The following is a 15519-nucleotide window of genomic DNA, read 5'->3' as shown; positions in this document are numbered from 1 at the left end:
TGCTACGCTGGCTAGCACTACAGAAGAAAGAGACTTGGGGGTCATCATTGACCACAAGATGAACATGAGCCTGCAGTGCGATGCTGCAGCTAGTAAAGCGACCAAAACACTGTCTTGCATTCATAGATGCTTCTCAAGCAAATCCCAGGACATCACCTCCCCTTGTACTCGGCCTTGGTGAGGCCGCAGCTGGAGTACTGAGTCTAGTTTTGGGCTCCATAATTCAAAAAGGATGTGGAGAAGCTTGAGAGAGTCCAGGGAAGAGCCACACACATGATCAGAGGTCAGGAAAACAGACCTTACGACGACAGGCTGAGAGCCATGGGGCTCTTTAGCCTGGAAAAACGCAGGCTCAGGGGTGATTTGATGACCACCTATAAGTTTATCAGGGGTGACCACCAGTATCTGGGGGAACGTTTGTTCACCAGAGCGCCCCAAGGGATGATGAGGTCGAACGGTCATAAACTACTACAAGAGCATTTCAAGCTGGATATAAGGAGGAATTTCTTTACTGTCTGAGATCCCAAAGTCTGGAACAGCCTGCCATCGGAGGTGGTTCAAGCAACTACATTGAACGCCTTCAAATTGGATGCTTATCTTGCTGGGATCCTATGACCCCAGCTGACTTCCTGCCCTTTGGCTGGGTGGCTGGACTCGATGATCTTCCGAGGTTGCTTCTAGCCCTAATGTCTATGAAATCTATGAAATATACACAGCCTATGATGCACTCACAGTCTCTCCATGCTCCATGGTCATTTTCACACTCTAACTCTCAGTATAACAGCACTCCAGACATGGTCCCTGGGCTCCACGACAACCTGACCTGTTGGATCTCTCCCTCTCAGTATCCTGTTCTTAGCTTTCAGCTGTCTGCCTGTCAGGCTCGTCTCACACCCCTCTGGTTCTTTCCCCACCTGTGAGTCTCCCTCCCACTTCCCCTCCCTGGGGGAGTGTGTGTGTGTGGGGGGGTCAGGCTTTTATCTTTCCACCAACTAATTATCCCTCTCAGCTGGCCCCCACTGTGTAGGCAGCCTGGAATCACCTCTTACTGTTTACAGCTCGGCTGTAGCCCTTGCAAACCTGCAGATTCCATCCAGGCTCCTTCGGCTGGTAGCACACTCCCAGACTCCTTGAGTCTGCTACCACACTGGTACACAGTATTAAGATTTCTAAATAGATATGTATAAAATCATCTCAGTAAATCTATATGGTCTGACCCAACAAAAAGAACAACCTGTTACACAGCTTGCTGACCCAAGCTTCCTATCTTTCCATATACCACCACAGAATTGTTCAAGTTTTAAGCAGCTAGGAGCTGCTTGCCCCATAGTCCATACTAGTGGAGGCTGCATTAGTGTGGACCATGTGCTTACTGGGCTGCACACCACTTATATCATCCTCAACCCTCCCCACCCCCAACTACACTGGGCACCTCCCTACCTGGATCTAATGTCTTATTCTTCTAAGGAACCTCATGCAACAGATGGTTTGTGTCAAAGTGGTTCTCCTGACAGGTCTGTTAGAATGATCTCCTAAGAAGGGGACTTCAGAGGATGGTTTTTACAGCTAGAGCCCCCTGCCCTATATGACACATTATACTACAAGTATGCAGCAGGGAGTTTAAATTAGGGAAAGGATGATCATCTTCCTCACTCCCCAGTGGAGCATCTTGTGGGAGAAATAAGGCTCCCTACTGTCTCCTACCCCAGTATGTACTATCAACCATGACATCCAGCCAAGCAACTATGCATTAATCATGACAAGCATGTTAATCCCATTTAACTGGCGAAGACGTAAGTGAATTGCAATTTAATGTAGCATGGACAGGATGAAATATTAATGCCCAAAGAAGTGTGGGGACTACTCGCTTGCTCCAAAGCTAATTGTTGAGGTTAGCTGGTGGCTTGGGTGTGCTTCACTGCATTGACTTTTGGACAGGGCTGACTGCTAAGGAAGGCTTAATGGAGACAAAGACCCCCAAGCAGGTCCTTTTATCCTGGAGATCCAAGTTGTGTGGGATAGATCCAGGTTCTGCCCATATCAGGTGCTTGTCCTAGGATGGTGAGGTCCTGCAGAACTCCTCAGGCCATCAAAACATTTTTCCCCAGGGCATCTTCTTTCTCTGAAAAAGACTGTCACATACATTCCCTTGTATCCCTAGAAACTACCTCGTCTTCTTCCATGGATTTCCTCGCCCTTTGGCTAGACATTACCTGTAGCCCTAAATGCTGTGCTGTGAATACAAATGAATAGGAGGAGTTTGTTTGACTTTGAGCAGGTGCTTTCTGGTTCTAGTCTTGTTAGCTGCTGGTGACTAGCATGTGATTGACAGCTGCTGACTGGATTTGCAAATTTGGAAAGTATGGAAAGGCAGCCAAGCAGCTTGTGTTCCCTGCACTGCATGAATGTCAACAATAAATACTCTTGTGCTTGTTGCTGAATCTTCCCGTTTGGATGGTGATTGATGCTGAGGCCAGTGACCTTGTTGCTCTCACTGGATATGTACTGACACTTCACAGAAGCCCCTCTGCAGGGGCAGACACCAGCTGGTGACATTTGACAGACTCTGGGGTAAGAGAGGAACAGGCAGGCAGCAATTTGAGGAATGTTATAGCTATGTGACAAGCTTAGCATGTGTTAAAACAACTCTCTCAGGGAGCTGAAAACCTTCCAGGTTGTGAGACTTACCACACATAATGATTCTTTGGTGTCCCTAATAATAATAATTCTCTTTTGTAGGTATTTTAATTTTTTCTTCATTGATGCATGATAGTCACAAGGTGCCTGTGTTTATGTGCATAAATACATGGACCCTGAATTCGTCTTAAGTACCTCAACTGAAAGGTTTGGTAAAACACTGAATTAGATCCATGTGGGTTATGGCTTGAGCCGGCAGGAAGTTGGAAGAGAGTGTTCATGGCTGGCCAGGATTCCAGTTCATTGTTTCATTATCTGGCAGACGAGCAGCAACAAGTTCTGCACTATAAAGTCTGTGCGCTCAGTATATTTCAGGTGAGGGCCAGGATCAGCCACTGGAGTGTAGACTCACTACATCCAGCCCACTGCAATTTTTATTCTGATTGATTGAGGGACAGGTGCTGCTTCAGTTTGGCTCCTGACTTCACAAGTTGCTCGTCAACCACAAAGAAAGCATCAAAGCTTCTCTCTCTCCACAGGAAAATGGAGAACTCCACAGTTCAATGGAAGAGGATGGAAAAAAGGGGACTGTGAAGCTGCCGAAAGGGACATACTTAAAAAATCTTTATATTCCTTTTGGTTCATTTCACTCTTCCCCTCCTCCGCTCTGTTGTAAGACTTATCTGCACAAATCACGGTCTGGTAGTGGGTCATCCAAGTCAACCTTCCAAGGACTTATGAAGCCATGGGGGGCATAGCTGCAGCTGGACCCGTGTCCTGGGCGAGAAGAGGGCAGGGGGAACTTTGATTTTCCATGATAAAAAACCCAAAATCAGATGCCAACATTTAGAATTTATTTTATTAGGTGACTGAGGCACTGGTAGGCTTCCAAATTGCTTTAAAAATTGTAAATATATCAATAAGACATGGTGTATATCAATAAAACATCTATAGGCATTTCATTTTAATCATGGAAATAACAAGGTTTTGGGGTTTTGTTTTGTTTTTTAAAAACAAAATCAGAAAATTTATGATTAAAAATATATATTTATATAAATAAAATTGGAGAAAACCAGGATCCCTGGGTCATGAATGACTTTGCGCTCCCATTCATGAAAAGGAAAGCAACTCAAATGAATAACACCATAAAAATGATCTTCATATCCCCCAGGAAATGGTTATTATGAGCATTCAGCAATGTGTAAACAATGCTTATTTCTGAAATAGTATGCAAAGCTCATGGCTCATTGAGCCTGATTTAGTAGTGAGTTATCTGTGGAACAAAGCATTCCTGGCTGATGCACTGAATGACGTAAAAAAAATCCCATCAAAACAACACTTGCTAGAAGTACTAGTAAAATAAGACAAGCACTCCATAAACTTCTCTAGACAAAGGGGCAGTACCCAAATATTTCAGAGGTACTTACAAAGGCCCTGGGCCAGCTAAAGGCAGGCTAGGCTTGAGCACAGTGAGCAAAATGGAGCATAGCTTAAATGTTCTCTCTCTCTGCTAAATGAAGGTTGCCAGGTCTCTCTCTTTTGGCATGCTGGCTCTCTGTGCACATCTCCACACTCTCTCTCACCATGTCAACTGTGATAGGGGTGACCTTGGGGTTTGCCATTCCTGAGCAATAGCAGCATGCTGAGCTTAGAAAACCCACCTCCTAACCAGATGAGCACAGGTCAGTGCACTGATTCTGGTGGTACAAGTATTAAGGATGGCAAGGAGGAGGAAGAAGAGCAAGGAGGATATGCTTGTAGACTCAGTAGTATCCTGAGAGGAGAGCTATGGCTGCAAAAGAATGGCATGCTCTCATTGCCTGATCAGAGTCCTACTCCCCCGCAGCCTGCCTTGCAGCCAGCCCTACAAATCCATCCCCATCAGAAGGCACACCCCTGTGTTCTGCACCAGCTGCAGTTTTGACATGGTCATCAAGGACAGCCCCAGTTGGAGTACATCACAGTAGTCTAGCCTTGAGATTACAAGAGCATAGATGATGGTGCCCAGATCCAAGTCTGAAAAAGGGTTGCAGCTTCCTCCTTAGATGAAATTGGTGAAAGATGCTCCTAGCTGCCACTGCTACTTGAAAATCCAGGCGGAGTAGAGGATCCAGGAGTCCTCCATAGCTGTGGACCTGTGTGACAAGGGGAGTCTGAATCCCATCAATTATAGGTGTTCCTAGTGCCACCTCTCCTCCTCCCAGTCATGACATTTGCCAGCCACCATCATCTCTGTCTAGTCTGGAATCAGTTTCAAATAGTTCACTCATATATAATCTTCAACTGTAGCCATGCACCAGCTAAGGACTGAGACCACAGAACCTGCATCTGATGAGAAGGAGAGATAAAGGTGGGTATCATCAGCATATTGATGGCACCTCACTCCACATTTCTGCACACTATCACCCAGTAGCCCCTTGATACACAAATGCAGAGGAGAGGCAACAAGATGGAACCCTGGGGAACTCAGCAGCAAGCAGCTCAAGGGGGCCACGAACCCTGGTGCATCACCACCCTTAGGAACCTCCTGCTAGGAGATAGTGGAACAATGAAGAACACCCCCCTGAATACCTACCGGGTCACATAAATGCTTTATCAACCGCACCAAAGGTTGCTGAAAGTTCTAATAAAACCAACAGGGTACAATTTTTCCTGTTGAGCTGTAGGCAAAAACTGTCAAACAAAGTTACAAGCACAGTCTTCAAATGGATGGGGGGCCCAAAAATCCAATATCATCCAGATGCACCTTGTGTTAGGAAACCAGGACATGGGCAGTGTTGCCTAGTAGCTGGATCTATGAAACACAGGTACAATCCAGAACCAATCTTCTGGGAATGGGAGGTATGGCATCAGAACCAGTATTGGGAGCCACAGCCAAACCCGTAGCCAAAACCCAGAGCCAACGTTGCACCAAAGTCAGAGAATGCCAAGGGTCCTACCAGAATCAGAAGCTGGAGTTGAAGCCAGGTGGTAAAACCAGAAAACTAGTAAGGAAGCACATGGACGATCAGAAGCAAGAACTTTCACTTTTGCCTGGACAGAGAGAATTCAGGCTGGGCCTGGCTTTTAAGGGCTGGAGTGGGCGGGGCCTGCTGCCCTGAATGCCTCACTCTGCTCAGCTGGGACCAGTCACAGTACCCTGGGCTTACAGCAGGTGGTGCCTGTTCTGGGGATGACTTGCTCTGATCTGATTGGAACAGGCTGATTCTGGTCTGGTCTCATTACATCTGGAACTACCAGGTAACTGCCTATTCAGTGACCTTGTCCCCAAAGGTGAGGTTGGAGAAAGGGCAGTAGCTGGTGGAGGCATCCCTGTCATGAGATTTTATTTTTTTATTTTTATTTTATTTATTTATTTTTTTTGACTAGGCTGGACTATTGCAAACTCAAAAACATCTGGCACTCAGCCCTCCCAAAGTGAGGCCTTGGAAAGCCCCACCAGCAATCAGCCCAGCTGGGTGTTACAAGCCAAGGTAGGCAAAGGTTCAGTTCACAACTGAGCAACTGCATCCCCTTGAGCATCTTCTCTGGTCTGGTGAGTGACAGAAATTGAAACTGATCCATGCAAATGGGATGAGAATTAACTTCTCCAACCTTAAACTCTGACTCTGCTGACAGGTGCCCACAAGCCATGTCAAGTATGAGTGATTTTGTCTGCAAAGTAGGTGGCAGTCATGTCTCTGCCTACTGCAGAACTGCCTCAGCAGGCATGCAGGTGTAGCAAACTACTTTGACAGTGGGTGACTTGGGCCTCAGTTCAATCTTATCACCACTTCCTGGAACTCATTCCAGAGTTGAGGGCCTTTAGCTGAAAATGGTTAACCTACAGCTCTGAAAAACTTTACCTTAGCGGTGATATGTCGTCAGCTGATTCTTATGTATTTAGACCCTCATTCACTGAGATTTCTCAAGATCTGTACTAAGGCTGAATTGATACAGGAAGTAAATTGGGATCCACTGTGTGAAGCTGTGGAGTACTAGCATGTGATATGATGGTGACATGTTCTGTTTGGGGGGGGTCAGGGTACAGGCTGAAGAGAAGGAAGATCAGAATCTCGGTTAGCTCCCCATCATGTTTACTCTTCTCATCAGCAGCACTCTGAACTTATCCAGAGCATTATGAGCAACTGCTTTCCATACATAATTATTGGAAAATCCAGTGCAAAGAATAGTTTAAGGAATAAATAAAAACGTCTGGCATTTAGCTCTCCTCTGACTTGAACTAACTCAAAGAACAGACTGCAGGAGTGATAAAAAGAACTCAGTGGAAAATTCCTGTTTGACTTGTGTTATAATATTCCAGCAGCTGAGAACACATGAATCCCCTTAGCATAAGTCAGATTTCCCCTTTGGCTTGAATATCTATAAAGTTGTTGGGAGTTATCCACATGGGATGGAATTCTATTTCCCTTTGTGCATCTAAGTGCATCTTTTTAGCCAGTGGCATTTTTAACACTTACCTGCAAGTAGCCATTCTTCTGCAATGTGGAGCAAAAGTGTGTGTGCATACACTGAGCATACTCATTAGGCACATATATGGCTACATACTCACCCATTCTGAATGTGTACCAAAGATGTAGGCAGTGAGAAACTTATGACTAGTGGTAGACTCCAGAAACTCTCTCATGTTTTACCTGAATAGCTGAGTGATAAGAGGAGTGTATAAGAGACCCCATCAGCCATACGGGTTTGACCCTGCACCTTTCTTAGATATGTCAACATGAGATGTTTACTGCAGAATAGATTAATTAGATCTGCAGCAAATGTCTCACTGTCTACACGTGCACAGCTATTAGGGTGGTGTAAACTAATATACTCCGCAGCAGGGTAGTACTTGTATTTACAACAGGGTAGTAAATACACTGTACTACTGCACTTGTAAATACAAGTACTACCACAGCAGGGTAGGACTTGTATTTACTACAGGGTAATATTTACAAGTACTACCCTGGCTGTGGAGTTTTTTACTCCACAGCACAACACAAGTAGATGCTGATGCAGCTGGCTGGGGTACAAAAGTGCTTCAGTATGGGGGCTGCCTGCAGGCTAGCCCCACACTGGAGCACCCTCATGCCCCCAACCAGGCCCTTGGTAGCACATTGAGCCAAGCAGATGCAGCCCCAGGTGGGCAGGCTGATTCCTGGTGCCTCCTGCCAGCCAAGGCTGCTCCAACCCAGCTGAACATGTTGCAGTCCTAAGTACATGTTCAAACAGCACGCCCAGGAGCAATAAACTCTGGTACAATAAGCACTGGAGTTTATTGTTTCTCATTACTTGCACGTGTCATTGTAATTAATTGCATCTTCTGACTTGCCTGCCAAATACTTTTAAGCACCACACTATGGGTCAGGCATTATCCAGGACTTTTGCAGCATTTTTTTTTAAACCTGCAGCCAAGAGAGGGAGGTATGAGCCAGGAAGAAAACAGCAAGTTAGAGTATGTGACTCAGGAAGATGACTGCTGCCTGAAAAGAAGAGGGACTCTGCATTCTAGTCCAGACCCTTGCATCTGCTAGGGTTAGTTTTAACCAATGACTATTAAATGCAAGTGCCTGGGAGGGGTCTGGATAATGCCTAACCTATCGGTTTGTCTGCCAGATGTGTGGTATGAAGATGCTCTTTACTGCTACAGCTATTTGCATACAGAAGGAAATGCACCTTTATATCAGTATGACTACTCTGAGACTACAGGGGTTTTTTCACTCCTGCTATTGCAGTAGAGTGCTGCTGCATTGACAGCAGAACATTGCAGCTGACATTCATTAATACCTTGAGAAGCACAATAGTTAGTTCTGAGTCTCCAGAACCTGCAAAGGATTGTGAGCCCCATGAGACTGATCGTGACGTTCTATAGTAGTTATGTCCTGGATTGCAGGAGGAAAACCTGATGGATCACTGTAATCCAAAGGAAAAGACTTCTTCCTTGCTGTGCTTGCTAGCACATACAGTTAGTTCCACAGTTTCTTGAAGAGAATTTAGTAATTTAGGCAATTTCTTCAAGAGAATTTTTATTTATCAATTTATTTATTATTTTTGATTTAGTTATGAGGTATTGTGGTAGTGAGATACTGTTACAGGAGTCCAGAGGCACTGAGGGGGCAGCTTCTCCTCCATCTAAGAAGCCTTCACAACACCTCTTACCGAACAGGAGGACTCGGGCTAATTACTGCAGAAGAAGCCAAATCCAGGATTTATTTACTTTAATGATAGAAGTCATGTTTAACTAGGTGTCATAACTGTTCTACTTATATCGGTTATATGTATCTACTGTTATAAGTCTTTTAAGTTAGTAAATAGATTGATGTTTGCCAAATGCTCAAGGGGTTGATCATTAGATAGTAACTTTGTTTTTCCCTCTATATGCATCAACACAGGCACTGGGCAAAGTGTATTACATTACATTGCCACTTTCTTTGCTGCTTTTGTTAGTGGATTTTAATATCTTAGATAAGCTAATAAAATTAATACATGGTTGATGCTGCAATAACAATCTATTTTAACTATTTAATGTGTGGAGTGGGGTGTTAGGAGCCGTCAGGGAAGCCAAACTAGTGCCAAACTAGTGAAATATTATTCTGGGTTTTGTATTGTTTTGTTTTGTTGTATTATTTTGGTCAGTTTTTTTCTGTTATATACCCTCCTTGTGCCCAGCAGCTTGGCAATTTCATTCAGTACTATTGGGATAGCTAATGACAATTAATATTATTTCATGGCAAGTTAAAGGCTTAAATGAGCCCACTGAAAGGATGAAAGCCCTCAGACATTTAAAATCTATGAAAATCTATCATATATCTATCTAAACGTTTCCATTCTCAGCTAAGGAACAAAAGGGTTATAGCAATAGTAATAGACTATTTAGGCATAGAGGTGTGCTCTAATCTTTACAATATGGTGCAAATAAATATTGATAAAATCTTAACTAAAATTAAAAAGATATGGAAAGATGAAAACACTTCCTATATCATTAATAGTAAGAACAGAAATAATCAAAATGAATGTTTGTCCCCAAAACAACTATATACTCAGTTTATTGCCCTGGAAAGTACCTGCATCTGTTTTTAAGTGTATAAATAAAAAGATATTCAGCTTCATATGGTCATTGAAAAGACCAAGAAATGGCCTCTAAAGCCCTTAAAAGGGCATAGTGCCATGGTGAAGTGAGGGTCCCAGTCTTCTATTTACAGAATCATAGAAAATGAGGGTTGGAGGGGACCACAGGAGGTCACATCTAGTCCAACCCCCTGCTCAAAGCAGGACCATCCCCAGCTAAATCATCCCAGCCAAGGCTTTGTATAGCCGGGTCTTAAAAACTTCCAAGGATGGAGATTGCACCATCTCTCTGGGTAACCTGTTCCGGTGTTTTACTACCCTCCTAGTAAGAAAATTCTTCATAATGGCTAAACTTCCCTTGCTGCAACTTTAGACCATTCTGTCATCTGCTGCCACTGAGAACAGCCTAGTTCCACCCTCTTTTAAACCTCCCTATACGTAGTTGAAGGCTGCTCCTAAATCCTGCCTCAGTCTTTTCTTCTCTAGACTAAATAAGCCCCGTTCCCTCAACCTGTCCCCAGAAATCATGTGTCCCAGTCCCCTCACTATTTTTGTTGCCCTCTGCTGGACTCTCTCTAATTTGTCCACAATCTTTCTGTAGTGGGGGACCCAAAACTGAACACAGTACTCCAAATGTGGCCTCACCAGTGCTGAATAGAGGGGAATAATCACTTCTCTTGACCTGCTGGCAACACTCCTACCAATGCAGGCCAGTATGCCGTTAGCCTTCTTTGCAGCAAGGGCACACTGTTGGCTCATATTCAGTTTATGACTGTCCACTGTAGCCCTCAGGTCCTTTTCTACTTGTATTATCAGGCTTTTCATGTGGGTGCTTAAATATTGAATGTATGAAACTATTTCAGGGGACAAACCTACATGGTTGAGCATGGAAGAAAAGTTAGCTTCCAAGTTTGTACCATTATACTCATTTCCATTTCCTAACAGTTTACTCAGACTTCTGAATTTAAACACTGTATTTAGCTTGGAGTGTATTGCAGAAGTACATGGAATATACAGGCAGTCCTCGGACTTACGACACAATTGGTTCCTGAAAACCACGTCTTAAGTCGAAACGTTGCAACTCAGAACCTATTTTATCATAACAAACAATGTTATAAATGGGGAATTGGTTCCTGAACCAAGGCCTGATAACCTATTTTCGCCAAAAATACCCCCAAAATAACCAATTATACTGTCTGTATATCTTCCTTCTATACAGCTGTGGGGTCAAGTGTCTGGTGTTGCCCTTTTCCACAGTGCCAGCTGTACTAGTGCCACTTGTATTATTGCCATGTTCATGGACATCCCACCAAAACCAGGCTTATGGGGCTTAGTGTTTAAAATATTTGAAGTGCTCCTCAAAATACGTGGCACACTTGGGAGGCTTCCAGGTATCCAAGAGAGCTGTATACCATGCAACTGGTAGCAAACCCACAGGGATGGGGAAGGTTTGAATGAAGTTAGCAGAAGTGGTAATCTATTGCATTGCCATGGGGTAAGAGATGGGGAACACGTAGGTGATAAATGCACTTGATAGAGAAGTACAGGCTCTGTAAGAAATACCTTTGAGTGTGAGTGAGGTGTTTGAGGGCTGATCATTGGGTGGAATCAAATGTGACACTGGAAGGACCCTAAGTGGAAAAAAGATTGAGATGTAGGGCAGAGTGTGAAGTGAGGGCCAGGGCAGGGACCCATGACATGATACAATTTTTTTTTATCAGTGAGGGATCCAGGAAATGCCAGTCAGGGCCAGTTTCCATCAGTGGCACAAGGATGACCTTCAAGCAAAGCCTCTGCAAAGACAGGCATCTGGCTTTAATGGCTGTTGAGGAGGAGTAGAGGTGGTGTGAAATGTCATTGAAAAGAATGTGACAGTGCTCTCAAAAAGGAAGATAAAACTTTTTGGCCAAATGAAGGGGAGCTGCCAAAAGGTTGTGAATACTCTGGAATGCTGTTAGGCTGGCATGAATCTCAGTGATGACAACTCTGGACAAAAGTCTGAGGATGCATATTCCACTGAGGAAAGCTAATCTAATGGTAGGACCCTGACACACATTTTATGGGACTGTCCTCAGCATCTTCCAGCCAGGGGGTAGCATGGTTAGAAATATCAATCAGAAACACCAATGGCTGCACTCTGCCCCAGTAAGGACCACTGGATTTACTGGATAGCCACCTGATGTCTCCTTTAAGACTGGGGATCCCCCCTATCAGTCAAGTTTGGTGAATATTGCAACAGATGTATTGGCTAGAAGCTTTGTTGAAATTAAAGTGGTTCCAAGAAGAAACTCATATGCATGAACACAGGGACATCTGGCCTGACTTACCACTGGGGAAAGGCTGCTAAGGGCAATGGGCAACATACACCCTGTCAACACGTTAGCTATAGGGGAAATGCTAACCAAGACTTGGCTTCAACTGGATGCATCTACACATTCATTAATGTGCCTTAGATACTGTACATTTAGTTTATTACATCCTTAATAAATCACTAATTAAATGTGCAGTATAGGTTGGAGACTCTGAAAACCAATCAGAGCTGCACTTAATTAGTCTAATTAGCCTCAGGGTTCTGAATTAAGGGATGGGCACAATTATTGCATTTAGAGCATTCACAGATCTATTGCTGGGCCACTCTAAGCCAACTGGTAAATTTACATAAATTAATCATTGAGATTCTGATGATATTAATCAAAATGAATGCCCAGTTTATTAACTAACTGAACAAAACTAACAACACTGGAATCACTGTATACAAATATTTACAAATGAAGATCTATTTTTCACTTACAAACCCATACCTAGGAATTGGGTAATACAGCACAGGCTGGCAGCCACTCAAACCAAGAGGCAAGGATTCTCAGGAGCTGACCAACTTCAGCTCTCTTTCTGTAGTGACACGGACTTGAAAGGAGGTCATGAAGATAGCTGGTTGCAACAGAACTCAGGCAGTCAGCTTGCAACAAGACCACACTCCAGAGAACTAACTGGAAGCCCAACTGGCCAGGATGGACATAAGTCCCATAAGCAGCTCCTCAGTCTCCACACATTACAGCAACAGTAACACTAACTCTGAGTCTGAAAACCCAACAACACTGCACCCTTCACACTCTTCATTTATACCCCCACCTCAGGAAGGTTCCCAAACTCTCAAGTGACTGAGAGTTCACTTGCACATGCTCACTGACACATTCTTACCCTTCTTCTCAGTCACACATGTGCAGTCACACTATGGCTTGATACAGATAGTCAAAAAGCCTGAGGCTAAATCAGTTCAGTCTTTGCAAGTTCGTCTGCACAGATTAAGTTGAAACAGAAATGAACAGACATTTACCTTTAAAATCGGGAAATGTAGCCACATACCTGCAGTGGTTCAGGCTAGAAGCTGGGGTCGCTAGAGCAGAGCTTACTAATTTTGTGTTCACTTCCTCTTCCTGCTGCCCCTGAAGTTGCTGGGATTTGCAATCCAGAATTACAGTAGCAAGACTCTGCGGGGTTGCTCATCACTTTCTCTTCCTGCTTCCAGGTGTCTCTGGGATTTGTAGGCCACAGCTGCAGCCAGCAGTAAATTTGAGCAGGGGAAGTGGTGTTTAACCCCCACCCTGGCCCCAGACCCCAGCTGGGCTATGCTGGTGGTGGGGGGGCAAGCTCCCCTCCCCATAGACTGGGCTGCATTCCCAGCTGGGCCTGCCCCACCACCCCTTCTCAGCCAGCCCTCACTGCTCCAGTTGGGGAGTGGAGGGGTGGGGCCAGCCCTGCTCTATAGAGCAGACAGCCCAGCCCAGCCCAGGGCTGCAGAGCATACTGAGATCCAGGGTGGGGCTGTGATTTAACTTGAACCAGGAAGGGGTCAGAAGTTTCATAAACGAGTTTGACCCCAAAGCAGTTAAGTCTGATACTACATTCAACCATGTTTACCTTAAACCAGTTTCAACCATTTTGAAGCTGGTTTTATGTGCACTGAGCTTTTGTTCTGTTACAGGTTTAAACCAGTTTCTGATTCACTTAAACCAGCTTTAGTGTAACCTCTATCCCTAGCCCATAGGTCAGGAGTTCAGAGTTTCTAGAACTTGCTAAGTGCCAGCAACCTACTTACAGCATACATACAACTTACAACATACTCATTCACAGTCACACTTTAGGTCAACTTAAAGTACTCAGCTGACATAACTTAATGTAACTGTAACAGCGTAGTCTGAGGCAAGGCAGGATATACCAAATCTGTTTATAGAATTACCTAAAGTTACTGCACAGTAGCACTGGCACATGGTTATTTACTAATGCTTACTGCACATTAGCCTAATAACACTGCGCGTAAGCCATTAGCACGGCTTTTGCTGTGACATGCTCCTGAGCAGCGTTATTAGGCCAGTGCACAGTAAGCATCTCTTGTAGGTGTGCCCAGTGTGTATCACTGAAACTGTGTGGCTCTGGAGCTCATAAAACTGACCAGACTGGCAGCAGCTTTTCAGGTATTTGACTGAGTTCTAGGTCTATATCCTTCATGGCTTAATATACAAAGTCAGGTTCATTTTCTCCCCTAAATCAAGGCCTAAAGGTCTGCCCCATGGGGTGCATATTTTGGATAGTGGTGCTTAGACATCAGATCCCCCTCTTAATTGAGCTGGTGGATGGAACAGAAACAGGACAGTCAATGCTCTCAGTAGTGGCCCAGCAGATGGGTGGAGCACTATGTAACCAATTTGGGTCAGAGATTAGACAAAGAACAGGTGGTGGGGTGCAACTAATAAAAGAAGTCAGCTTTTTCTGGTTTTGGACCATTATCTAGCCTCGTGGCAGGCTTACATCAGTATGTTTGCCCAACATGGCCCACGTGTTATAGTCATATTCAGTGCTGGCCACATTTGACCAGCTTCATAGATGGTCTCTATTACTGAGCACATGCTGTTTTGGCAGCAATTTAATGATAAACGATGTACTTAATGAGGTTTTCTTGTATGCAAATGTAAGCTGAGGAGCATTTCCGCCCCATGCTGATGGGGGAAAAAAACCCTTGTCTTACAATGAAATACATACAGTAATGTTTGAGAATTACTGTGAATTTTTCAATTTGCAAATAATTCCTGATTACTATAACAGGTAACTGTAACTAAAAAACATGGTAAAAAGGTGTGCAGTATTGTTGTGGGTTTTCTTGGGGGGTGGTGGTGGGGAGAATTGTGGCAATTGGTTGTGGGGGGGTTGTTTTTAATGCAAGAGAGTTTTAGTTGAAATACATTTTTCTGCTGTGGTAAAGGTGTCTGTTTTTCCAGGATCAGTACCTTACACTGACAAAAAAAGGAAAGAGGACTAACACCTTGAAAATATTATATATTTACAATTATACAGACAGACGCGCACAAATCACACAAAAGAATGTTCTGCTATATATGGAAAAAAGTACCATATTTGTATTTGTTCTATGGGCTGAATAGCTTGGATAATTAAGTGTAGCCTGAGAGCTCTTTATCTATTTAACTGATCTATTTAATATTCATGATGTATGACTGGCCACTTCCATTATATTATATTGTTTCTTTCTCTAACCAAATGCCAAACATTTTAGAACTGGAGAATATACTTAATCCTGAACAAACTCTTTCTGGCTTGTAAATATAGATGTGCGTATGAGAAGACATGGAACTAGGGAGCTGGTTCAGCATGTCATGATACAAATTACTAGCAGAAAAAGCAACTCACCTCAGTCCTAATTTCCACACTGCCTTTTCCTAGGCTCCAATTCTGCAGCAAGACTGAGTCAAGAGTCCCAGTCTTGTAGTACTAAGTTCAGTGAAAACCCACCTTGAAAAGGGATAAGAATAGAAGTGGAGA

This window comes from Crocodylus porosus, unplaced genomic scaffold (genome assembly GCF_001723895.1).
Source record: "Crocodylus porosus isolate Cpor-Errol unplaced genomic scaffold, CroPor_comp1, whole genome shotgun sequence".
Taxonomy (NCBI): Eukaryota; Metazoa; Chordata; order Crocodylia; family Crocodylidae; genus Crocodylus; species Crocodylus porosus.
Note: the sequence above shows the minus strand (reverse complement) of the source record.